This window comes from Anomaloglossus baeobatrachus, chromosome 6 (assembly GCF_048569485.1).
Source record: "Anomaloglossus baeobatrachus isolate aAnoBae1 chromosome 6, aAnoBae1.hap1, whole genome shotgun sequence".
NCBI classification, from domain to species: domain Eukaryota; kingdom Metazoa; phylum Chordata; class Amphibia; order Anura; family Aromobatidae; genus Anomaloglossus; species Anomaloglossus baeobatrachus.
In genome coordinates, this window is record NC_134358.1 from 119,319,978 (window position 1) to 119,346,826 (window position 26,849).

At 45.4% G+C, this 26,849-nt stretch overlaps 1 protein-coding gene across 3 annotated transcripts in view; it reads right to left on the minus strand.

The window, feature by feature from the left end:
• NCOA2 (nuclear receptor coactivator 2) overlaps positions 1-26,849 on the minus strand; it is a 295,555-nt gene that overhangs the window by 229,905 nt on the left and 38,801 nt on the right. The gene's annotated exons all lie outside the window — the stretch shown is intronic.

A 26,849-nucleotide genomic window follows, 5' to 3' on the forward strand; every position in this document is an offset into this window, starting at 1 on the left:
CCGTCACACTTAGCGACGCTCCAGCGATCCAACCAGCAACCTGACCTGGCAGGGATCGCTGGAGCATTGCTACATGGTCACTGGTGAGCTGTCAAACAGGCAGATCTCCACAGCGATCAGAGATCACCCACCAGCCACCCGTGTAACGATGCTGTGCTTGGTAACCATAGTACACATTGGGTTACTAAGCAAAGCGCTTTGCTTAGTAACCCGATGTGTACCTCCTTGGCTACGTGTGCAAGGAGCAGGGAGCCGGCTTCTAGAAGCTGCTGACGCTGGTAACGAAGGTAAATATCAGGTAACCAAGCAAAGCCTTTGCTTGGTTACCTGATGTATACCTTGGTTACCAGCGTCCGCAGAAGCCGGCTCCCTGCACATTCAGATGATTGCTCTATTGCTGTCAAACACAAGGATGTGTGCTTCACAGCGGGAGAGCAACGACCAAAAAATGGTCCAGGACATTCAGCAACGACCGGCAACCTCACAGCAGGGGCCAGGTTGTTGCTGGATGTCGCATACAGCGACATCGCAAGTGACATCACTGTTACGTCACAAAAACCGTGACTCAGCAGCGATGTCGCTTAGTGAGATGTGGTCTTTAGCAAGAATATCAAGTTGTATGATTGTACAGTTTGTACACGTCCACGGAAGTGTAACAACAGAGCACTAAACATGCTACTGTATATTGGCAATCGGCCGTTTGGGAAGAAACTGTTGTAAAAAGACCCAACATGTCTGAATTTCATTCACAACACAATCACCAGCACATTTTCTTTTGCTTTGTTATTCGTTGCCGTTTTTTTTTTCTTTTTCACAAATTTTACACATGATCAAACAGGCTCCATTTCTTAATTTAACTTTTTTTGTGAATTTTTTGCGCAAATAGTCAAATGTTCTGATAAAATGTCAGAAATGTTATGTAAAAAAAAATAAAAAAAAAATATTCAGACATACAGTATACACAATCACTGTAGGGGAAAACTAGCAAATATTTGTGCAAAAAGAATTTTTCAACTTTAAAAAGTTAAAGTTGGTGAAATACACAAAGCATGTGGGAGCTCGTAAACCCACACTGACAGACATTATAATAGGTATTAAAAAAATGTCAAACACATAATAGACTTTAAAGCAGCACTAGCATTTTTTTTTCTAATGTCAGCCCTGAAGGGGTGCTTTAAATCTAAGCCCCTGGCCCCATGTCTTATACTCACCTGCCGCCGTATTCATCTTTTTCCAGGGGTGCTCCTGGTCTCACCTGCCGACACCTCATGTGTTTCATGGAGCGTGCTGGAGGGCACAACTCAGTACAAGTCTATAGGAGCCTCAGAGTTGAGCTAAGTGCTGTTGATGTAACTTCTAACTTCAGGGCCAGTCTGGGCAAGTATAATACCGGGGGCAAGGGGGCTCACATTTAAAGGGAACCCGTCAACACTTTTTTGGCGTATAAGCTGTGACCACCACCACCGGGCTCTTATATACAGCATTCTAACATGCTGTATACAAGAGCCCAGGCCTCTGTGTAGAACATAAAAAACACTTTATAATACTTACCTAACGGTCGTGCGGTGGGTCATATGAGTGTCTCCGTTCTCTTATGCCGCCTCTTTCGGCCATCTTCGTCCTCTTTATGAAGCCTGTGTGCTGTGAGCTGACCACTACAGGTATGTATAGAATCAGCCTGATAGTGCCAGTATAGCACTGGCTTTACCTTATATACAAAAATCCTGGTGATTGGTTCCCTTTAATCAAAGTTGCAGACAGGTGCTTGACAGGTGCAACAGGGGCGGGTCTTTGTGGGTCGGATCCTCACTGTAAAGTCCTCCTCCAGCTTCCTCTCTGACGTGCCCCCTTTTCTTTATTTGAATATTGCGCCCCGCCGCCATTGCTGTTGTTGGCAGCGCGTGCACATTGGCACAGTAATTCTGTCTTCATTAAAATGACGCCGGAGTCCACGCATGCGCAAACTGCGATCTCCAGCACCATTTTATTAAAGATACTATGGTGAAGACCATGAGCGGCAGGGGTACGTGCACAGGTGTAAAAAAAACCAAACAAACATAAAAGACTGAGCTCGCACGGATGCCACTCAGTCTTCACCGCAGTGTCTTTAATAAAATGGTGCCAGAGATCGCGGTTTGTGCATGTGCACTCGTTGGCGCCATTTTAATGAACATAGAAGTATTGTGTCAATACAAACATGCGCTGCCAACAACAGCAATGGAGGCATGATATTCAAATAAAGAAAACAGGGCATGTCAGAGGACACTGGAGGAGAACTTTACAGCAAGGACCCAACCCGCAAAGGCCCACCCCCGATGCACCTGTCAATCAAAGTGCAGTGCATTTCTACAACTTTGATTAAAGATATATCTGCAACCAAACATCCGATCTTTCAATAACAAGTATGCCTGGATTCAGCATCTCACTGCCTGTAAGGCACTGCCTTTACTTCAGATTGCAAAATCCTGGTGGCTGGTTCTTTTTAAAGGGAACCTGTCACCAGTTTTTTGCCCTATAAGCTGCGGAAACCACCAGTGGGCTGTTATATACAAGATTCTAACAGAGTCCATGTTAGAAAGAGGATGGCACTCACCAAAATCCAGTAGATTCTTCATTAGAAAAAATGCAGTAAAAGCAGCAGGAGTAGAGCGGTCAGCAGGCCCCCTCACGGACGACGGCTGTTTCGCATATGAATACGCTTCCTCGGGACCCATTCTTTGGTGAGTGCCGTCCTCTTTCTGACATGGACTCTATTATTGAACTCTAAAGTATTTTGGACGAGCACCTCTCAGCCAGCTGGGTGGAGGATCCCTGCCCTGATCCTGCATTAGTGATTCACGCTTGCACAAGTGAGGAGGTTGGTGCGGCAGTTCGCTCTCTGTGGAATTGACAAGATTCTAACATGCTGTATATTAGAGCCCAGACCACTGTGTAGAACATAAACACTCTTAGAATACTCACCTAAACCGATCCCTGTGGTGGATGTGGCTCAGATGGGCGTCTTCGTCCTCCGGTGCCGGCACTGCCTCTTTCAGCCATCTTTGTTGCCGCCTCTGTCGACCTTCTGAAACCGCGGTGCACGACGCATCCGACGTCATACACACTTGCCGGCATTCAGGTCCTGAGCAGGGCAGATCAAAGCATTGTAGTGCGCATGTGCGGGACCGGCGCGTGTGTATGACGTAGAGGAGTCATGCACACAGGCTTCAGAAGGAGGACGAAGATGGCCGAAAGAGGTGTTTTTTATGTTCTACACAGCGGCCTGGGCTCTTATATACAGCACATTAGAATATTGTATATAAGAGCCCAGTGGTGGTGGCCACAGCTTATAGGGTAAAAAACTGGTGCCAGGTTCCCTTTAAGGACAAGTCCTACTCATACACCAAAAGGCTAAAACCAGAAGGCACCACAGGCTGCAAAGCCAAAACTATGCCCACCCACAGAGGAAACCAGCAGTTGGCAGAGCTTCGGCCACGCCGTGTGGTCTGGCCCTACATTCCTTCAGCGGGAGAACCCTTTAGCCTTTAAGGTGATTGCCAATACTTGGCAGACATGATCAGCGTTCTTCCCATTCTAATTATTCAGAATAACTTCTCCAAGTGAATCTGATCCATGAAGCGGTCAGTAAATTATATTCTCATCACAGACCCATAATGATCGTCTATATATAGCTCCAAGTGCTAATTGTTTGTTGCTGGCAAAGGGTTAATTATGTCACTTGGCCGCACAATCTATTCTTACAATCTGCAATATTCCAGTAATATATTGACCTTGGAACTAGATTCACTGCAACTCTCAAAAGTTGAATTATTTGCCTTGCTCTGATTAATGATTAATTAATGTCTTCGGCTCTTACTGGCTAATGCGAGCTCCAAGGCCTTGGGAGAGATAAAACCTCTTTCACTAATTAGCCCTGAAACCCAATTAAAAGATCCATTGTAGAGAGACTTGGAGCAATTTCAGAATTTGTTTAGTTTACTGTACAAGGTACTTAAGGGTTTCATGTCCATATCGAGCCCTCTCGTTCCCCCGTCCATGTGATATTTGGGCATTTGGGAGTGAAGCAGCCGCCTGTAACAGTAAGTGCAGGTCACACGCACAGATGTATGACAATAAAGCTAGCTGGCCGGCAAGCCTCAACCTCCGACTCTCAAGCCACCGTCTTCGAACAAATCCATTACAGTGTCTCTAAGCCAGAAGCATTTGGCGCGGAGCCTCCACAATTAGTCACTAGCAATTACCAGCGCGCTCTTCTCCTGCACAATCTTCATTTAATTTACATTAAAAGCGACTTCTCATCAACATATAAATAACCTTCATTTTATTCCCCATTTTCCTCTGGAATCTTTAACATATGTTTCGGGTGCTCTGAAATCTGCTCTCCTGATTTTCGCTCAGGTTATTGCAGTTTTGCTCTCACGTCCGCTCATAATTTGATGAGAAGAATAAAATCCTGATGTGGGAGACAACAGGAGCCTGCCGGGACGATTCCACTACTGACACCAGTCGGATGGCCGTAATGGTCCTGGTGCAAAAATAGAAAAGGATACCCATTTTCTAGTAATTCGATGAGAAATCAAGCTGTAAAGCAGCACTCAGGGTATTGCTTTGTTTTTATTTCCTTGCTGGAGTGATGTTTTATAACCAAGTCCCCTGACCTCTGTCTTATACTTATACCTGTCAGTGTCTTCATCTTTTTCCAGCGCTGCTCCTGGTCTATGGTGATTTGTGACCTGCTGGAAGCCCCTGTGTTTCACGGAACATCTCAGAAGTCACAAATCAATGAAAGTCTATGAGAGCCTCGTTCTGGCTCTCAGAGTTGCATTGAAAGCTTGTCACATAACTTCTGATTTCCAGCCAGAAGTCACGATCACAAGTTGGAACCACCAGAACGGCACTGAAAAAACGATGAAGTTGCCAGAGAGCAAGTAGAAGTCAGGGGGCTTACATTTAAAGTGCCGCTCCAGCTCTGAACTTCCCCTGGAGTGTTGCTTGAACGTCTCAACCAGATTTGCCTTAAAGGAAATCAGTCACCAGGTTTTTGCTACTCCATCTGAGAGCAGCATAATGTAGAGACAGAGACCCTGATTCCAGCGATGTGTCACTTACTGAGCTGTTTTCTGTCTAGCAGCTGTACAGGGCTTAGGAATATGCTGGACTACCAGGCAGCACACCAAGGAGTCCTGTAATGATAATCTACTGCTGATTAAACAGTGATTTTTATCAAAACTACACTAAGCAGCTCAGTAAGTGACCGCTGGAATCAGGATCTCTGCCCCCACGTTATGCTGCAGATTAGGTGACAACACCTGGTGACAGATTCCCTTTAAAAGGGTATTGTGGGCATGTTTATGCACTTTGAGTACAACAACATGTATTTAACTTTTAACAGGACCTTTCACCAGTCTGTGAATGTTAAACTGCCACATCATGGAATAGTGGCTGCAAAGCTGAAAACAACAGATTTTATTTTTTACATTTTTTTCATTCTGGAGATATTTGCTTATAAAATTTAGGTTATAATTAGTGTTGAGCGAGTCCTATCATGCTCGGGTACTCAGTACTCATTAAAAGCAGTTGGATGTTTGAGTGGCTGTGACTTGAGTGTCCGAGTATAATGGAAGTCCATGGCGAATTAGAGCATTTTCAAGGCAATCTTCCGGAAAAATACTCAAGTTTCCCATTGATTCCATTATACTCGGTGCGTGAGTCGCGCCCATCCAAACATTCAACTGCTCTTAACAAGTACCTGAGCAATATAGTGTTTGCTTATCATGAGTTCTAATTTATTTTGAACTGGACATTACTAGAGATTTGTCTGTGGAAGTGTGTACTTCTTCCCCTGCATATAGCTGACCAATCAAAATCAGGCAGCAACACACAGGGGGAAAAGAACATGCCCCTTAATAGATGCAGGATATTCTGTGTGAGACTTGTAAAGACAGACAGTCTGCTCTCCTCACTGAGCTCACTGCAGAGCTTTAAATTATAACAAAATGCTGGAAGAAGAGATTAGTGTGATTACATACACCTTTCATGTCAACTCAACAAGTGGTTTGTAATGAGACAAAGCTCAGCTCTGCTGTATCGCCTCTTCCCCCCACAATGACTGCTGTGACATGAAAAATATAAGATGTCTGTAATCACACTTATCTCTATTCCTGTCACTTTATAATTGCACAAAGCTCTGCAGGGAGATCAGGGAGTAGTGCAGGCTGCCTGTCATTACATGTCTCACACAGAGTAACCTACTCTAAGCCATTGTGGGGATGCGCTTTTTTTCCCCCTCTGTACTTTGCTTGCTTGTTTATGATTAGTCAACATCATTTAAGGAGGGAGCGGCCTCTCTGGTAATGCCCTGTTGAGTTCATCATAAACCATAACCTAACTATTACAAGAAAATATCTCTACAGTGGAGAGATTAAAAAATTAAAACTCCATTTTATCCAGCTCTGCAGCCACTATTCCATGACGTGGCTAGTAGTGATGAGCGAGCATGCTCGCCACTGCTCGTTACTCAAGAGTTTAAAAATGCTTGAGTTTTCCATTGACTTCCATTATATTCACTACTTGAGTCGCACCGGAGAGCCCGGATACTGAATCGAGTAACGAGCAGTAGTGAGCACGCTCGCTCATCACTAGTGGCTTTCTAACATGCTCAAACGTGTGAAAGGTGCTCTTTAAACCTGATTTCTCAGCGCTGGCACAAGCCAACACTACGTGACAGGTACCTTTTTTATTGCAGTGCAACTACGAAAGCAACATGACTGCAAGTTACAGTAGTGAAATTGTCCTAACTGGTAACCCTTTAAGAATAACAATGTTGGAAGCGCAGCTCAAGTCTTAAAGGGAACCTGTCAGGTGCAATATGTCCCCAGAACCACGAGCAGTCCTGGGTACATATTGCTAATCCCTGCCTAAAGGTAACGTCACACTAAGTGACGCTCCAGCGATCCCACCAGCAACCTGACCTGGCAGGGATCGCTGGAGCGTCGCTACACGGGTTGCTGGTGAGCTGTCACACAGGCAGATCTCACCAGCAACCAGTGACCAGCCCCCAGCCAGCAGCGACGCGTGGAAGCGATGCTGCGCTTCGTAACTAAGGTAAATATCGGGTAACCAACCCGATATTTACCTTGGTTACCAGAGCACACCGCTTAGCGCTGGCTCCCTGCACTCCTAGCCAGAGTACACATTGGGTTAATTACCTGATGTGTACTGTGGCTACACGTGCAGGGAGCAGGAGCCGGCACTGACAGCGTGAGAGCGGCGGACGCTGGTAACGAAGGTAAATATCGGGTAACCAAGGAAAGGGCTTCTATGTTACCAGCGTCCGCAGAATCCGGCTCCCTGCTCATTGCACATTTAGTTGTTGCTCTGTCGCTGTCACACACAGTGATCTCTGCTTCACAGCGGGAGAGCAACAACTGAAAAATGGTCCAGGACATTCAGCAACAACCAATGACCTTACAGCAGGGGCCAGGTTGTTGCTGGATGTCACACACAGCAACATCGCTAGCAACATCGCTGCTACGTCACAAAAGTCGTGCCTCGGCAGCGATGTTGCTAGCGATGTTGCTTAAAGCCCCGTCACACTAAGCAACATCGCTAGCAACATCGCTGCTAACGAACAACTTTTGTGACGTTGCTAGCGATGTTGCTGTGTGTGACATCCAGCAACAACCTGGCCCCTGCTGTGAGGTCGTTGGTTGTTGCTGAATGTCCTGGGCCATTTTTTAGTTGTTGCTGTCCCGCTGTGAAGCACAGATCGCTGTGTGTGACAGCGAGACAGCAACAACTAAATGTGCAGGCAGCAGGAGCCGGCTTCTGCAGAGGCTGGTAACCAATGTAAACATCGGGTAACCAAGAAGCCCTGTCCTTGGTTACCCGATATTTACCTTTGTTACCAGCCTCCGCCGCTCTCACTGTCAGTGCCGGCTCCTGCTCTGTGCACATGTAGCTGCAGGACACATCGGGTTAATTAACCCGATGTGTGCTGTAGCTAGGAGAGCAGGGAGCCAGCGCTCAGTGTGCGCTGCTCCCTGCTCTCTGCATGTGTAGCTGCGTGAGCTGGTAACCAAGGTAAATATCGGGTTGGTTTCCCGATATTTACCTTAGTTACCAAGCGCAGCATCTTCCACGCTGCGCTGGGGGCTGGTCACTGGTTGCTGGTGAGCTCACCAGCAACTCATGTAGCCACGCTCCAGCGATCCCTGCCAGGTCAGGTTGCTGGTGGGATCGCTGGAGCGTCGCAGTGTGACAGCTCACCAGCAACCTCCTAGCAACTTACCAGCGATCCCTATCGTTGTTGGGATCGCTGGTAAGTTGCTTAGTGTGACTGGACCTTTAGTGTGACGTGGCCTTAACTGTCCCTGTATACACCAGCATAGATAAAGAGATCTTTAGATAAAGTGTTTCTAAAGATCCTTTAGCATATGATAAGGCCATGGACTAGTCGCAAGGCCGTTACGTCCACTGGCTAGTTGGCCCCCTTAGCGTCTTAAGGCCCAGTCACGCTAAACAACTTACCAGCGATCCCAACAACGATACAACCTGATAGGGATCGCTGGTAAATTGCTAGGCGGTCGCTGGTGAGATGTCACACTAAGCGACGCTCCAGCGATCCCACCAGCAACCTGACCTGGCAGGGATCGCTGGAGCGTCGCTACACGTGGAAGCATGCTGCGTTTGGTAACTAAGGTAAATATTGGGTAACCAACCCGATATTTACCTTGGTTACCAGCGCACACTGCTTAGCGCTGGCTCCCTGCACACCTAGCCACAGTACACATCGGATTAATTAACCGATGTGTACTCTGCTACGTGTGCAGGGAGCCGGCACTGACAGCTGAGAGCGGCGGACGCTGGTAACGAAGGTAAATATTGGGTAACCAAGGAAAGGGCTTCTTGGTTACCCGCTGTTTACCGTGGTTACCAGCGTCCGCAGAAGCCGGCTCCTGCTGCCTGCACATTTAGTTGTTGCTCTGTCTCTGTCACACACAGCGATGTGTGCTTCACAGCGGGACAGCAATAACTAAAAAATGGCCCAGGACATTCAGCAACAACCTGCGACCTCACAGCAGGGGCCGGGTTGTTGCTGGATGTCACACACAGCGACATCACTAGCAAGTTGTGCCTCAGCAGCGATGTTGCTAGCGATGTTGCTTAGTGTGACGATACCTTTAGCATGCCCCTGTGGGAATACTAACATGCTAATGAATGCGCAGCGTCAGAGGCATGGTCGTGCTCGCCTCTCGGCTGTCACTACTTATGTTCGGCTCAGTGCGCTTGATCAGAAGTCTCACACTTCCAATCATGCGCACTATGAAGCCGGGTGTACGGGTCCTGGCTTGAAATTGATGTAGTGCCTATCACTGAAGTCCGGGGATGTTCTGAGCTTGCGCACTGAATCAAATAAGAGCGGTGGCAGATGAGGTGAGAGCGACCATGCCTCTGACGCTACGCATTCATTAGCATGTTAGCGCACACAGGGCGAACTAACACCCTAATGAAAAGTCCCCTCCCTCATTTGCATACGGTAAAAGATCTTTATAAATAATTTTTCTAAAGATCTCTTTATCTATGCTAGTGTATACAGGGACGGTTAGGCAGGGATTAGTAATATGCAGCCAGAACTGCTCGTGGATCTGTGTGCATACTGCACCTGACAGGCTCCTTTAAAGCTAGACGCTTGTGCACATCTGCGAGTAGAAAACAATTTTGCATACATCACTTACAACATAGTCCATAAAATAAAGACGACGGAAAAAAAATCAAAATAATTGCAAATAGGTATTTAGTATTTATGGTCTCTGGATGCAACATTTTGGCTATAATTCAGCCTTTCCCAAACAATTATGACTCCATTTATATTGCTGTATCAGCACAATAGTCTATGAAAGCTGAGCTACTGTACCTGCCAAAAGTCCAAAAAGGAAGCGTAAACCTAACCAAGCGTGATGCAATTACAGAGAAGAGGATTTCACCCCTCCTGTCTTCAGCAGGATTTTTTTCATGTTCCTGATTCAAAACGTCTTGTATAAAGCGATCAGAGAAAACAGGGTTAGGCCTTGTACGTACTAAAAAATGGAATTTTCTTAAGAAAATTCTGCAGGCTCTCAAAGATTTCCGCACCTGCAGGAAAAAAAACCGCACCAAATCCGCACTGAAATCCGCATGCGGTTTGTTGCGTTTTGATGCGGTTTTTCCGCAGGTTGTTCCCTGTGGGATGTCACAATTACATTACTGAAATCCCGCAGCTACCGGCGGAAAAGAAGTGACATGCAATTGCTTTTGCTGCGGGAATCCCACATGCAAAACCTGTAGCTGTCAAAATCCGCCTAGTGCGCACAGCATTTTTTTTTATCATTGGATTTGCTGGTGAATCACTGCAAAAAAGCTTAAAGGGAACCTGTCATCAGAAATTTCGCCCAAAAGCTAAAAGATTCCCCCTCTGCAGCTCCTGGGCTGCATTCTAGGAAGGTCCCTGTTATTATTGTGCCCCATGTGAGACCAAAATAAAGCCTTTATAAAGTTCTACCTTTTTGTATGCAGCTTCTGTAAATCCGTCACAGGGGCGGGCTCTCTGCCGTCCGTTATTCTGCCTCCTGGTCCTGTATGCCGCCCCCATCGCTCCTTTCCATATCTGATGCACCGCCCACTGCTCCAGCCATCCCCGCGCATGCCTAGTGCCAGTCTCACAGGACTGAGCAGTGTGACCGCTGGTGACGTGTGCGCAGGCAAGTGATTATGGACGGGACTGTGACTGTTATCAGCAAGTACCCGGCCATAATCTTGTGAGCGCGCAAACCTCTCCAGCATTCACACTGAGCTCAGTGTGGATGCTAGACTGTATGGGCTGCTTCCAGGAATGACGTCCCTTTGTCACGTGATAGGGGCGTGTTCGAAATACTATCACGTGACAAAGGGACGTCATTCCTGGAAGCAGCCCATACAGTCTAGCATCTACACTGAGCTCAGTGTGACGCTGGAGAGGTTTGCGCGCTCACGAGATTATGGGCGGGTACTTGCTGATAACAGTCACAGTCCCGCCCATCATCACTTGCCTGCGCACACGTCACCAGCGGTCACACTGCTCAGTCCTGTGAGACTGGCACTGGGCATGCGCGGGGATGGCTGGAGCAGTGGGCGGTGCATCAGATATAGAAAGGAGCGATGGGGGCGGCATACAGGACCAGGGGGCAGAATAACGGACGGCAGAGAGCCCGCCCCCGTGACGGATTTACAGAAGCTGCATACAAAAAGGTAGAACTTTATAAAGGCTTTCTTTTGGTCTCACATGGGGCACAATAATAACAGGGACCTTCCTAGAATGCAGCCCAGGAGCTGCAGAGGGGGAATCTTTTAGCTTTTGGGCGAAATTTCTGATGACAGGTTCCCTTTAAGGACATTTTCTGCAGGGAAACATGCAGCAAATCCGCGGGAAAATCCGGCTACTGCGCACAGAGCCTTAATCTTCTCCAGATATCTTCTACTTTCAACAAGCAGAGGTTAATATGCATGGCTTAAAGGGAATCAATCACCAGGTTTTTGCTACATCGTCTGAGAGCAGCATGATGAACAGGCAGAGACCCTGATTCCAGCGATGAGTTACTTATGGGGCAGTGTTTTGCTTTTTCAATATATGCAGGGTTTTAATCAGTAGGAATTTGTTACAAAGCAAGGTGCCTTCTGGTCCATCCACATCCCCACCACTGATTGGCCGCATTCTGTCAATATACAGTGTACACAGTTGCCAATCAGTGTTGTGGGCAGGGTTATACAGGGCTCAGCATTCTGAGCTCCACAGCAGAGAACATTGTAATTGTATAACAAGTGCTGCATCTAGTAAACCAAGTGATACATTGCTGGAATAAGCCTTCATCCTTACATCATACTACTTTCTGATTACATAGTAAAAGTCTGCTGACAGATTGCCTTTAAATGGATTGTCCCAAAAACATTAAAAACCTATTCACCGAGCAATGGGAGGAAGGCTCGTTCTGCAGCCAGGTACCTTACAGATGGCCAATTGTAAGAACAAGGAAGGCTGAACTCCTGGGACACACAGTATATAGAATATTTATGCATTATTTTTAGAATTAGCTAGATTGATGGTAACAGCAAGAATAGTACCTGAGCGTTGTCAGTGGAGCCAGTGTTCCTCATAGTCCGATGATGATCACACAGTACCACACTAGTGTCTGCTGAAGTTTTCCCTCCATGGAATATCTTTAATTTCTGGAACATATCCCTTCTGACAACATTTTAAAGCCTCTTATGATGGAGGTAGAATGAACTCACGTGTCTGTCACACAAGTTTCCTGTTCATTCAAGTTCACTCGGAATTCAGTCGATTTGTACAAGAGTGGAGGAAGCACTCTACACAAAAGTGCCCAGCCATTTCATATGGCTACCATTTACCAAATTTATCTGAACTTGTAACCTCGCTTTGCTTCCTTGTAGGATACCCAATGTAACAATGCACTTCCTATCCAGCCCAACGTGACATCACTCACTACAGAGTAATTAATGGGAACGTCCGGGCCCAGCTGGCAGGAAGCACTACAAGCCGCAAGTATAAGGCGATACAACCCAGGCACAGATAACCTGCAGCGCTCAACAGTGTGCTACACCGAGCACCAAAACTACATGGCCAACAGCATAAAGCAGAAAGAGAACGTACGAGGAGCAAGAGCGTCCTAAAATATTACCTATTCATGTGTATGGGTCAAGGATGAGGAGATCTTACCCAGTGAATTTCAGGGAAAAGGGATCAGGCATGCTCTATTTCAACATGCCCAATCCTTTGTCCCCAAAGGAGATAAACCACTGGTAACACAGAATACCAACCAGGAGAATGTGCACGTGTACCTAGCATTGCTTCCAATTTTAATTACAATGTGAAAATGTTCATTTCAGGGATACGTACTAACAGACATTCAAGTTTATATTGGATATGTACTAACAGAGGGTTCTTGTTCTTCACTCATGGGCGATGTTTTGATTGTTTTCTTTTTTCCCGCTGTTACGAGAGCCATTATATTTGTATTTTTCCATCAATATAGCCATATGAGGGCTTATTTTTTTTGCGGGACGAGTTGTACTTTTGAATGAAACCATTAGTATTACCATATAGCGATCAGATTAATTGAAATTGATTTTATATACCGTATATGTATACTTAAAAAAAAAAAAAAAAATGTTATTTTCAATGGGGCAAAAAGGGGGGTGATTTGAATGTGTAGGGGTTTTTTTTGTTTTGTTGGGGTTTTTTCACATTTTTAATTTATTTTATTAGTCCCCTAGGGGATTTTGTCACTGCACAGTCCGATTTCCTGTGCATTTTTGCTGATCAGGGCAGCATTGCTCTGATCAGCAGAAATGCTCATCTCCTTTGAGTGGTGGCGTCAATGGTCATCAGCTGACCCTGCTCTGCCATGACAACACATTGGCGTCCCGAAATTGTGTCACGGGTCCGCTAATGGTGGCGGGAAGTGGTGCAATCCCACCGCAACCCTTTAAAATTGCGCTACCAGTGTCTGACAATGCGACAATGCGATATAAGGGGTTAAAAGGCACGGGTGGATCTCCGATCCACCTGTGCCTGTTAGCCACACAAACGTACCAGTACTTCCTTCCTTGGTTGTTAAGGGGTTAGGCAGAAGATTTTTACTATTAATTCTATTATTGTAAAGCAACTAACATAACCCCCTTTCTACTGTCATTGAGTTTTCACATTTAAAACCAAATACTATTTGATTTTCTCAAAAACAGCCCTCCGAGAGCCATTCATTAACAGACAGCCCGCAATGGCAATGGCTAATGGAAAACAATAAACAGTAAAGGACACAGCGTATGGCTAAAGAGGATTTGCACAAATAATATTTTTACACAAGGCATTTATTAGCCCAGTAAACCAGCGTGTGACCTGGAGACGCCTTACGTGACCCGATCTTCATGTCCTGGCCCTGTTCTTACTTTCTACTACTTATTACTTTTCACGTTTGAGTAACAAGAGGAACATTAGGCGGTCGCTCAATCACAAGAGCTATACAATCATTTTTTTATAACCCCAAATACAAGAAATGCTCTGTCACTTACAAAAAAAAAAAAAAAAAATAATAAGACAACACAAGCAATGCAATTATTCCAAAACAGATTCAATGGTCCAGATTCCCCCATCAGGCAAAAAGAAAAACCCAAAAAAGTGAAAAATAAGATTAACTGCCCTAACTACCTGGTCAAAGTGCAAAAAATAAAAAAATTAAAAAAAAGGTTATTTATTGGAGCAGCAGAATAAAAATGTAGGTCTTCAATATAGAAAAATATTGTCGAATATTAACAAAAATTCTAATCATAAATGATATCTACGTTCTCACTCTAAATGCGCACACAGTATATCCATGTATATCCATGACTGAACTGTGACGTCAGAGATCAAAGATAATAAGGCGCTCCGGAGAGCTGCTCGTATGTACAGCCCAGCACATACGTATATTGGCCGAGCACCAGCACATACAGGCAAGCATATACATATACAAGACTGCGCTATGGATATCCAAACAGAATATGGATAAAGCGCTATATAATGCTTGGTACCCATAGTTTACAAATCATCTAAACAAATACAGTTGAAACCAGGAGTTTCCCTCCGCTCTCTATAAAGACACATCTGCAGGTTTTTCTCACTATCTGACGTGAAATCAGAATAAACCTTCCCATCGTACCCTGCAGCAGGAAATAGATGGGAGGAGCGGAGCAGCACAGCACAGGAGAAGCGGAGGATCTGAGCGACGTACAGAGGGGAGAGCGCGCCCACGAGAGCATGGGCGTGCACTTGCGATGCAATCACAGCGCCGCCCAAACTCTCATGCGTGCGACCACGTCACTAGGTGTCCCGGCGTGCACGGGACCTCGGGCGCAGTGGGCGGCGTTATGAGGGATGATTTGGAGCATGGGGGACGGCGTAAGATACAGCAACGGACGCCACACGGCCCGCCCCCATGGACGATTTACAAGATTTTCAAACCGAAAGGTACAAGTTTATAAAGTATTTATTTTGGTTTAAAAGGGGGCACAAAAAGTATAGAAACCTTACTAGAATGCAGCCCAGGAGCTGCAGAGGGGGAAACTTTTAGGTTGAAAGCCAAATTTCTGATGACAGGTTCCCTTTAAATGGTTTGACTTGGGTCAAACATTTTGGATCTCCTTCCACAAGCTTCTCACAATAGTTGGTAGGAATTTGGGTCCATTCCTCCTGACAGAACTGGTGTAACTGAGTCATGTTTGTAGGTTGCCTTGCTCGCAGCAGCTTTTTCAACTTTACTCATAAATATGCAATAGGATTGAGATCAGGGCATTGTGATGGCCACTCCAAAACACTGACTTTGTTATCTTTAAGCCACTTTGTAACCAGTTGGTCAGTATGCTGCTGGTCATTGTAAGAGTTGAGCAAGTTTCGAAATATTTGTATTTGTGATACTTGTAACGAGTACTTTGTAACACTCACGTATTTGTTCCAAATAGCGAGTACAATGCAAGTCTTTGGCATATGCGAGTAATTTTCTGCTGGACTCAAGCAGAAAATTAATCGAATTTTCCATTCGGCAGAAAATTACTCGCATATCCCAATGACATCCATTGTAGTCGCTATTCGGAACGAATACACAAGTATTACAAAGTACTCGTTACGAGTATCACGAATACGAATATTTGTAAACTTGCTTAACTACAGTTATTGTCCATTTGGAAGACTCATTTCCACATAAGCTTTAAGTTCCTAGCTGATATCTTGAGATGTTGCTTCAGTATTGTTATTTCAGTACATTTTGTGACAATCCCTGCCAGGGTCGGGGATACTCGGAACCGGGCCGAACTAGTCTGCGGACTTCAGCGGTGGCGGGGTCCGGCTCTGTGACCCTGGCAGTGTCTTTAAAATAAAAGGAGGATGATGATGGGAGTTGTGTTTTTAGAGATTTTTAAAGTTTGTGACGCCACATGTGTTTTTTGCGGCTATGTGAGCCACTGCTGTGCTGTGGGTTTCCCCAGGCAGATGAGGAGGGCGCAGCTGAGGTGTTCTTACTCCCAACAGCTGGAGTGAGGCCCCGAGATAACCGTTGATTAAATGAAATGTCTATGAGGGCAGGCTGTGACGCAGGAGGAATGGAGGCGACACCGTGGCTTTGCAATAACAGTCTTCTACTCACTGTACCGATTCTCAGTTTACAGGCAGGTTAGTCCACAACATTATGCTGGGATCCTCAGTGATGGGCAACCACCGATCCCGAATAAGTCCGAGGCCATTACCGGTTCTCCATGTTGTTTGCCTTTCCTGGCCGTCTCTCTGCGCTGACTTTCTCCCTCCTGTCCTGCGCCTCCACACACAGTGCCCTGAGCCAGGGGCTGCAGACCAGCAATGGGACTTCTGCCTGCCTAGCTCCCTCAGGGAACCTTCAAAGGGATTTCTGCCTGCCTGGCTCCCTGGTCCTCTGTGGCACCCTTCCAGTGGTTTGTGTGCTGCTTGTGGCCCAAAGGTGTGTACAGCCACCCTGGCCTCCGGTGTCACTATGAAGTCCTGAAGTATCGTCCTAGCCTAGGGACCGCGACCCCGTTTGCGACCAATCTCTTCACTTCGAGCTACTGTCTGTGAAACGTGACTATAAGTCACTGGGATCCTTTCTTCCATCTCCTCAGAGTTGAGCAGGACCCCTGGGGCCCTCACCCCTAGTCGGTCTCCTCCCACCTCCTGACTGACTGTCAACTGTCAACTTTTAAACTTAGCTTTCCCCTTTTACCTCAGACAGCTCACCCACCAAGCTCCACCCCCTGGATGGTTCTAGAGACACAGGGCTTAAGTGCCATAACCAGACTACTTGTCGCTAAGCATTAAATGGGACCTGCCCCGGCCCTGATCTAATGTGTGAGCTAATAATTGGGTGTCTGCAGGTTTTTGGTTTTGAACCGATAGATGGCCTCTTTCTTACCCAGGATGGGGCACCACACCTCTGACTGAGGCGTAGTACCCCTGTGGCGATGGCAGCCTCAGGGGCACCACACAACAGTCCCTCCTGCAGCTAAACAACCCCACAACATGATGCTGCTACCACCGTGTTTCACAGTTGGGATGGTGTTCTTAGGCTTCAAATCTTCTCCTTTTTTCCTCCAAATGTAACAATAGTCATTATGGCCAAACAGTTCGATTTTTGTTTAATCAGACCACAAGACAGGTCGCTAAAAATTTAAGGCCTTTGTTCCTATGTGCATTTGCAAATATTAATCTGGCTTTTTTCTTTTGTGTAATGACTTCTTCCTGGCAGAGTGGGCTTTCAGCCGTTGTTGATACAATATCCATTTGTGGATAATGACAATCTTACCAGCTTCTGCCAGCATCTCCACAAGGTCTTTTGCTTTTGTTCTTGAGTTGACCAAAGCACGTTCATCTCTGGTATACAGAACTCATCTCCTTCCTGAGCAGTATGATGGTTGGACATTCCCATCTTTTTTGTACTTGCGTATAATTGTTTGTACAGATGAACAAGGCACCTTCAGGTATCTGGAAATTGCACCCAAGGATGAACCAGACTTGTGCAAGTCCACAACTCTCTTCCTGAGATCTTGGCTGATTTATTTTGCCTTTCCCATGACGCTACATACACAAAGAAGCAGTGTGTTTCAGGTGTTCATTAAAATACACCACAGGTGCGTCTCAAATTAACTCAGATGTTGCTAATAAACCTATCAGAAGCTTCCAAACACATGACATCATCATATGGACTGTCCCAGATTGTTTAAAAGGCATAGTACTCTTAAGGTGGCTTTACACGCTACGATATTGCTAGCAATTTCGAGCGAGTAAGTACCCGCCTCCGTCGCCCATGTGTGATCACTGCCGCTGCGAACATTATCGCTACGACAGCGTCACACGCACTTACCTGGTCGGCGGCGTCGCTGTGACTGCCGAACAATCCCTCCCTCAAGGGGGAGGGACGTTCGGCGTCACCGCGACGTCACTAAGCGGCCGGCCAATCAAAGCGGAGGGGCAGAGATGAGCGGGACGTAACATCCCGTCCACCTCCTTCCTTCCGCATTGGGGCCGGCGGCAGGTAAGGAGACGTTCCTCGCTCATGCGGTGTCACACATAGCGATGTGTGCTGCCGCATGAGCGATGAACAACATCGATAAACAACCCTTACTGATTTTTGAGTTTGGGACGACCTCTCCATGGTGAACGATTTTCACCATTTTTGAGGTCGCTTAAGGTCGCTGGTCAGTGTCACACGCTGCGATATCGTTAATGACGCCGGATGTGCGTCACTAACAACGTGACCCCGACGATAAATCATTAACGATATCGTAGCGTGTAAAGCCCCCTTTAGTGTATGTAAACTTTTGACTTTGCAGAAAGTAATAAAAGTTCCTTAAAACACTCTCTCTCATTATTCTGGCATTTGGCAAATTATATATATTATAATTTTGGTTCCTAATTGACCTAAAACGGGAAAGGTTTATTCTGAGTTCATGTCAGTGAGCAAAGTAGGCATGTGTCTTAACTGTATAATAAACATGAAAAAGATAGAAATAAAAAAGTGCAGGTTTCTAATTTTATATATATATATATTTTTTTTATCAATACGTTGTGTATATCTTTATATATTTTGATCATCCTTTGGCAGCCAGTTTAGGCGGTGTGATAATCCCACAGTGAAAATGGCAGTCAAAAACTAGGAGTTTTCAGGCGGAAACTCCCCTCCTGGAGGATTCCCTGCAGCGATTATGAAGAGCTTTTTCAAGTGTTGTGGCAGTGTTTTTTCTGAAGCATTTTTTTGCAGCTTTTTGATTGGACAGTGCCTAGTTTGGCGCGTCTTCCTTCAGAAGTGAATTCAAAGACGTGACAAGCCTTTTCTTTCCTCCAACCAAGTGTGTAAGACACTCCAAAACAAGAAAATATGAACAGCAAGTCATTTTTCCCTATAAAAGAGAATATGAAGATTTTTTTTGATCATTTTATGACAGCTTTTCCAAGGTTTTTATAAGTGGAGATGCTCAAAAGCATTCCAAATATAGATGCAGCTCAAAAATAACTTTATTGTGGCATTTTTTTTTTTATTTTTTTTTTAATAGAAAAATCAAGAATTTACTTCACTTGGATGGCATCTAAGTGTGATGCATTATTTGACAGCTCAATTCCCATAAATTGAATAAAAAATTAATAAGTTATTTTGCAGACGATCGGTCATGTTAACTGCCCCATTGACCATAATAATACATGTTCTCACAATGAAGAACACGGATAGAGCTCATTTATGAAACTCAAATTAAATTAAGACTAGAGATAGCCAGATTTGAAGAATAACCGGGACCAGCGGGTCCCGACTAATTTTTTTTAATTTTTTTAAAATCAGGTTCCGTCCGGAATTTGATACCCACATAATTTTATGGGAACCAGAATTGAGCGAATAAAAATGTTGGTGGAAGGGATGGGGGGGGACAGGAGCGTGAGCGGCATACTCACCAAAGCTCTGTGTCATGGCAGCAATCTGCTTCCAGGTCATGCATTCACTTCCAGAGCTGCGTGCATCTATATCATGCACTAAAAAACTTTTAGATGCTAGAATGTATGGGCTCCTTCCAGGTATGACGTAATTTGTCACGTGATGGGGGGGGGGGGGGGAGTGGAACGTGTTCAAAGTGCAGCCCAGTTTAGAATAAACACTCTTTTTCTAAGTCAACGTGGGCATGGAGCTGTCTATAATTATAGAAGTGGGGGTCTGGGAGTAAGACCCCTAGATGGAGGAGGGATGAGCAGATCTGTGCCCGCAATGTTTCCTCCTCTGTTCATCCTGAGCCCTTCTGGTTCAGGATTCATGAGCAGGGGGTTCCAAATGAGCTGCACCCCCGATGTCTGTTCCTCTGCTCATCCTGAGCCCCCCCGATTCATGATTCATGATGCAGGAGGCTTCGGATGAGCTGCGCCCGCAATGTTTTCTCATCCTGAGCCTCCTGGTTCATGAATCATGATTCTGCTCCGCAGACAGCGCATGTGAGTGATTGCAGGCAGATTCTGTACACAGATTGGGGGCGCGTCTGACAGCAACCAATCACAGAGGACAGACCAGCCAGGGGGCAGAGAAATGATGAGCGGCCCAGGGAGGCCGGAGGAGCAGCACACAGCCGCAACGGAGCCTCGGTAAGCATGAAGCGATCACTTAATTCTTATTTTCTTTATTTTTCCTTTATTTTTAATTTTTTTAATTTCTACAGTGCCGGATCCGGATCAAACACCCGGGATCTCGGGCCCAGGTCTGGGACCCGACACCTTTGAAACCCCGCGGATCCGGACTTATAGTCTGGGTCCGCCCATCACTAATTAAGACTAAACAGTGAGGCTAGGCCTATACTATACTTCTTATTGGAATAAACAAATGTGATTATACACTGCTCACAAGAAGTTAGGGATATTTGGCATTCAGGTGAAATTTATGGACAAAGTACAAAGTTCACACTACAGTGATATTTTATCATGACAGTAGGGCATTTAAGTAGGAGCATGCAATGGGGATTTCCTCATCTCATACAATTTATTTATTTACCCATACAAATCAATGAGGAAGTGCAAAACCGCCGTTTATTTCCTAGCAAAAGATGAGATTTTGCTGCAGAAAAAAAACGCAGCAAAAACGCCCAGTGTGAACAGAGCCTAACAAGTCAATGGAAAGGAGTTCGGAGATATTCTCCCAAGAAGCAATGCGTCGGGGGAGGGCTCCTCCTTAGGGTATGTTCACACATCAGGTTTTTGCTGTGCGGCACAATCTGGCGCTTTTCTGAAAAAACAGATATGGCAACAGCTGTCGCCGCATCCGGTTTTTCCCCCATAGACTTACATTAGCGCCGGATTGTGCCGCATGGCCTTGCGTTGCGTCCGTTTTTTGCCATATGCGGCATATTTAGCCGGTGCAGCAACCAGATAAAACGTTGGATGCTGCGTTTTTTGCTGCGGCAAAAAAAAACGCATCATGCCGGATCCGGCGCAATTTACAATGGAAGCCTATGGACGCCGGATGCGGCGTCCTGCGGCAAAAAACGCATACGGCCGCCGGATACGGTTTTTTGAACTGCGCGTGCTCAGTATCAAACCGGATCCGGCAAAAAACGGACAGGCTGCAAGGAAAACTTATGCAACACATCCGTTGTATAGGTTTTTGAGCCGGATTCGGCCAGACAGAAAAAAACTTATGTGTGAACTTAGCCTTACACACAGATTGAGATTATGGTATTTCTTAGCAAAGAAACTTCTCATTTCAGGATTAAGTGAAGAACAAAACTTCAACAGTTTTCCCAATTCATCGTCTGTGTACAACGGACCCTTCTGAGCAACCTGCAAACAATTAATCCTAATGGGATAATCTCTCACCTGTCACTTCAAGACTAGAAACTTCCGTTACCAATACTGGGAGCTAATTGTGCTGAAAAGAGAAAAATAAGCAAGAACAGGCACCCTCACTACATAGCCCGGCCTCCCCGGCCCCACACTGCAGATTACAGCTCTCAGAAATAATTACTGGCCGCAAATAAAGTGCTGATCTCAGTTCTGGATCTGCTCCGTCTTCTGATAGTGGCAGGAGTCTCCTATTAAAATCAATGAGGCTGATGTGCAGTACCCGGCCGAGGACACCATCAGAGGACGGAGCAGATCCAGAAATAAGCATTTCCGGCCACCTGCACCATAATCAGCTGATCAGTGGGGGTCCCATTGCGCACCTTGTCCTGACGCAATGATGACTTTTCACATTCACATCTCATCTCTGCAGATTTCCATCTTCTTCGTTCTCCTGCAGCACATCCCGACAATGCCCCTAAAAGTAGCAGAATGATTATAATACTTCTATTTAAAAATATCTGCCCTACGCAGTGCCCCAGAATAAACAATGGCCCCTCACAGTATTCTCTACACAAAATATGACCCACACTGTCCCCCTTATGGTACATGCCCTCCATATTCCCTCTTTCCAAACTGAGCCTAGTGTTTACAGTGTCCTTTACACTGTGACCCCTTATACTGCCCAGTCTTTATACTGTGCCTTCATCACACTCCTCCTCCTTGCTATAACCTCACACTGTCCTCCCATTCTGCCCCCTCTCCATACCACCCCCTCCACTACCCAGTCTTTATTCTGTGCCCCTCACATTCTTCTCATCCCTTGCTGTCTCCTCACTACCTCCTGTGTGTCCATATTTTTCCACCTCACTCCACCATCCTGCCCACTTGCTCCTCATACCATGTCACTCTTTATTCTGTGTCCTCAAAATTTCTTTCCAGTTCGCTCCACATCCTCTTTGTCTCCATGCATCACCCCTCATCCTCTCTGTCCCCATGCATCACCCCTCATCCTCTGTCCCCATGCATCACCCCTCATCCTCTCTGTCCCCATGCATCACCCCTCATCCTCTCTGTCCCCATACATCACCCCTCATCCTCTCTGTCCCCATGCATCACCCCTCATCCTCTCTGTCCCCATGCATGAAACCTCATCCTCTCTCTCCCCATGCATGAAACCTCATCCTCTCTCTCCCCATGCATGAAACCCCATCCTCTCTCTCCCCATACTGTGTCCAAAGATACTTCCCCCTCCCCATCGTCTCTTCCCACCATACTCTGTCCAGATAGTCCCCCCCCACTGTGAATATAGATATTGCCCCCTCCCCACCCTCTGTCCCCTTAAACTGTGTCCACAGATGGTTCCCTCCCCCATACTGTTTCATAAATACTCACCTCTCACCCCATAATGTTCCTCCTCCGTGTCTTCTTCAGCTCCACAGTGGAGCACTTATCAGCGTTTCTCTGCCGCCTCTGCGCTGCGGCGCTGGCTTCCAGGTCAGCAGTCTGATCAGCTGACCTGATCACATGACAGCCGTCGTTCTGACCCGGAAATCAGCGCCATGGATTACCGCTTCAATTGTCCTCGCGTCTGACAGATAAAAGGACAATTGAACAGTGGGAGCCGCGCGCTGCACTTTCTATGAGTGCGGCTGTCAGCGTGACAGCCACACTCAGAAAATAGCGGCTACCACCCCGGCAGACTTCCACACCGCCGCATCAGGCAGCCCGACAGCGCCCCGCCAGTTCCCCCCTAGAGACGCCTCTGGCATATGTCTCCGCTCCACATGGCTAATTTGCATAGTTTACAAATTAGCCATGTGGACAGAGCCAGAGGCGCTCTTCAGATTTTCTGGTACGCCGTTCCGGCGCATACCGCTGCAAAAAAAGCACTGGTTCTGGGTGCATATTGCTAATCCCTAACTAACCGTCCCTGTATACACTAGCATAGATAAAAAGAGATCTTTAGAAAAACTATTTCTAAAAATCTTTTATCGAATGCTAATGAGAGCGGGGACGAACCCCAAGGTTGTTGATTCCCTGGCTAGTTGGCTCCATTAGCATGTTAGTGCACCCCTGTGGATGTGCTAACATGGTAATGAATGTGCAGCGTCAGAGGATGATCTCACTCACCTCTCTATTGCTCAACGCTGGATTTCGGCTCAGTGCACATGATCCCAGAGTCATGCGCACTACTTCAGTTTGAAGCCGGGACGTGTACACCCAGCTTCATAGTACAAATGACCCATACTCCGGGGTCATGTGCACTGAGCTGAAATCCAGTGTTGGGCGGCGCAGATGTGAGTGAGATCATTCTCTGACGCTGCACATTTATTACCATGTTAGAACACCCACAGGAGCGCACTAACATGCTAATGGAGCTAGCCGGGGAAGCAACACCCTTGGGACTAGTCCCTGTGCTCATTAGCATACGATAACAGATCTTTAGAAATACTTTTTGTAAAGATCTCTTTATCTATGCTAGTGTATACAGGGACGGTTAGGCAGGGATTAGCAATATACACCCAGATCTGCTCGTGGTTCAGGGTGCATATTAGACCTGACCGGTTCCCTATAACAAATCCCTGGAATCAAGCTCTATTCACCCAAAATCATGTTGCTCTCAGAGTGCATAGCAAAAACTGATGACAGACTCCTGTGATAAAGATCTTTTTTTATGCATACATAAATATCTAATCATCCACAAATGAGCATTTTTCTTGTTCGGCAGGTGATCACCAGCAGTTTCCACAGGACATTTACTGTGCAGCTTCTAAGCATTTCACAATACACATTTTTCCAGGGAAAGCAATTCTAAAAAATCCTCCTCCACACACCACTATTATTAGTAATGTCCAGTCCCACAGAAAAAAACCTACGTTACTGTTGAATTTCAGAACAGAACTATTTCCGCGTGTCAGACTCGTAGTCAGCGTCATGTTACAGCGAGTCTAGAGATTTACCCAGAACCCAGTCACAATCTGAGAAAATCTCTTCAATGTCCAACAGTAAACGGAAAACACCAAGATCACTGAGAAAGCCTCTCTGTAATCACAGGAGGGATCGTATACAGTGTATGACCCGCAGAAAAAGCAAGATGACAGAAAGAAGCAAGACTATCAGGAGAAAAATGAAGACGGAACTCACTGCTGTTTCTGCAAACTTGGTGTACAGACTAGGACACTATGTGTCATATTTATAATATACAGTGCTGGCCAAAAGTATTGGCACCCCTGCAATTCTGTCAGATAATACTCAGTTTCTTCCTGAAAATTATTGCAATCACAAATTCTTTGGTATTAGTATCTTCATTTATTTTGCTTGCAATGAAAAAACACAAAAGAGAATGAAACAAAAATCAAATCATTGATCATTTCACACAAAACTCCAAAAATGGGCCAGACAAAAGTATTGGCACCCTTAGCCTACTACTTGGTTGTACAACCTTTAGCCAAAATAACTGCGAACAACTGCTTCCGGTAACCATCAATGAGTTTCTTACAATGCTCTGCTGGAATTTTAGACCATTCTTCTTTGGCAAACTGCTCCAGATCCCTGAGATTTGAAGGGGCCTTCTCCAAACTGCCATTTTGAGATCTCTCCACAGGTGTTCTATGGGATTCAGGTCTGGACTCATTGCTGGCCACTTTAGTAGTCTCCAGTGCTTTCTATCAAACCATTTTCTAGTGCTTTTTGAAGTGTGTTTTGGGTCATTGTCCTGCTGGAAGACCCATGACCTCTGAGGGAGACCCAGCTTTCTCACACTGGGCCCTACATTATGCTGCAAAATTTGTTGGTAGTCTTCAGACTTCATAATGCCATACACATGGTCAAGCAGTCCAGTGCCAGAGGCAGCAAAGCAACCCCAAAACATCAGGGAACCTCCGCCATGTTTGACTGTAGGGACCGTATTCTTTTCTTTGAATGCCTCTTTTTTTTTTCCTGTAAACACTATGTTGATGGCTTTTCACAAAAAGCTCTACTTTTGTCTCATCTGACCAGAGAACATTCTTCCAAAACGTTTTAGGCTTTCTCAGGTAAGTTTTGGCAAACTCCAGCCTGGCTTTTTTATGTCTCGAGGTAAGAAGTGGGGTCTTCCTGGGTATCCTACCATACAGTCCCTTTTCATTCAGACGCCGACAGATAGTACGGGTTGACACTGTTGTACGCTCGGACTGCAGGGCAGCTTGAACTTGTTTGAATGTTAGTCGCGGTTCTTTATCCATCATCCGCACAATCTTGCGCTGAAATCTCTCGTCAATTTTTCTTTTCCTTCCACATCTAGGGAGGTTAGCCACAGTGCCATGGGCTTTAAACTTTTTGATGACACTGCGCACCGTAGACACAGGAACTTTCAGGTCTTTGGAGATGGACTTGTAGCCTTGAGATTGCTCATGCTTCCTCACAATTTGGATTCTCAAGTCCTCAGACAGTTCTTTGGTCTTCTTTCTTTTCTCCATGCTCAATGTGGTACACACAAGGACACAGGACAGAAGTTGAGTCGACTTTAATCCATGTCAACGGCTGCAAGTGTGATTTAGTTATTGCCAACACCTGTTAGGTGCCACAGGTAAGTTACAGGGGCTGTTAATTACACAAATTAGAGAAGCATCACATGGTTTTTCAAACAGTGCCAATACTTTTGTCCACCCCTTTTTTATGTTTGGTGTGGAATTATATCCAATTTGGCTTTATGACAATTTTTTTTTTTTTTTCATTGAAGACAAAATAAATGAAGATAATACCAAAGAATATGTGATTGCAAGCATTTTCAAGAAGAAACTGATCATCTGACAGAATTGCAGGGGTGCCAATACTTTTGGTCGGCACTATATATATATATATACACATTATATATATACACACACACACACACACACACACACACACACACATACATACATACATACATACATACATATATATATATATATACATACATACACATATACATACGAGCATAATTGGTTCCGGGAGTGCGCTCTTAAATCAAGTTACTCTTACATCTCAGCAAATTATACCATAGGAAATAATTGAAACAGACAATTCGTTCCCCATCCCAAAAATATTTACTGTATTTATACAAACTTGTTACAGTAATATAAAATAATGTACTGTATTCATATAAAATTATTACAGTACACTAATACAAAATACTGTACAGTAAAAAAAACAAAGCAAATTAAACTGCACTTTAGCTTACAATAAAATTGTTGGTGTACGAGAGATACAGTATAAGCAATGGGCTGTACATGTTAGAAGAAGGTACAGTGCTATATCCACACATGCAAATTAATAGACCTGCTATATAGTATGTACTGTACTGTACAATGGTTTACTGTATACAATATACAGTACATATGGACAGAAAGTTACATATAAAGCGGGTCAGAACGTGGAGAAAGGACAGAACCGGAAGTGTGCACGGTAAGTATTTGTTCTTCTTGCAAAGCATTGCTCTTAAGTTTTTAAA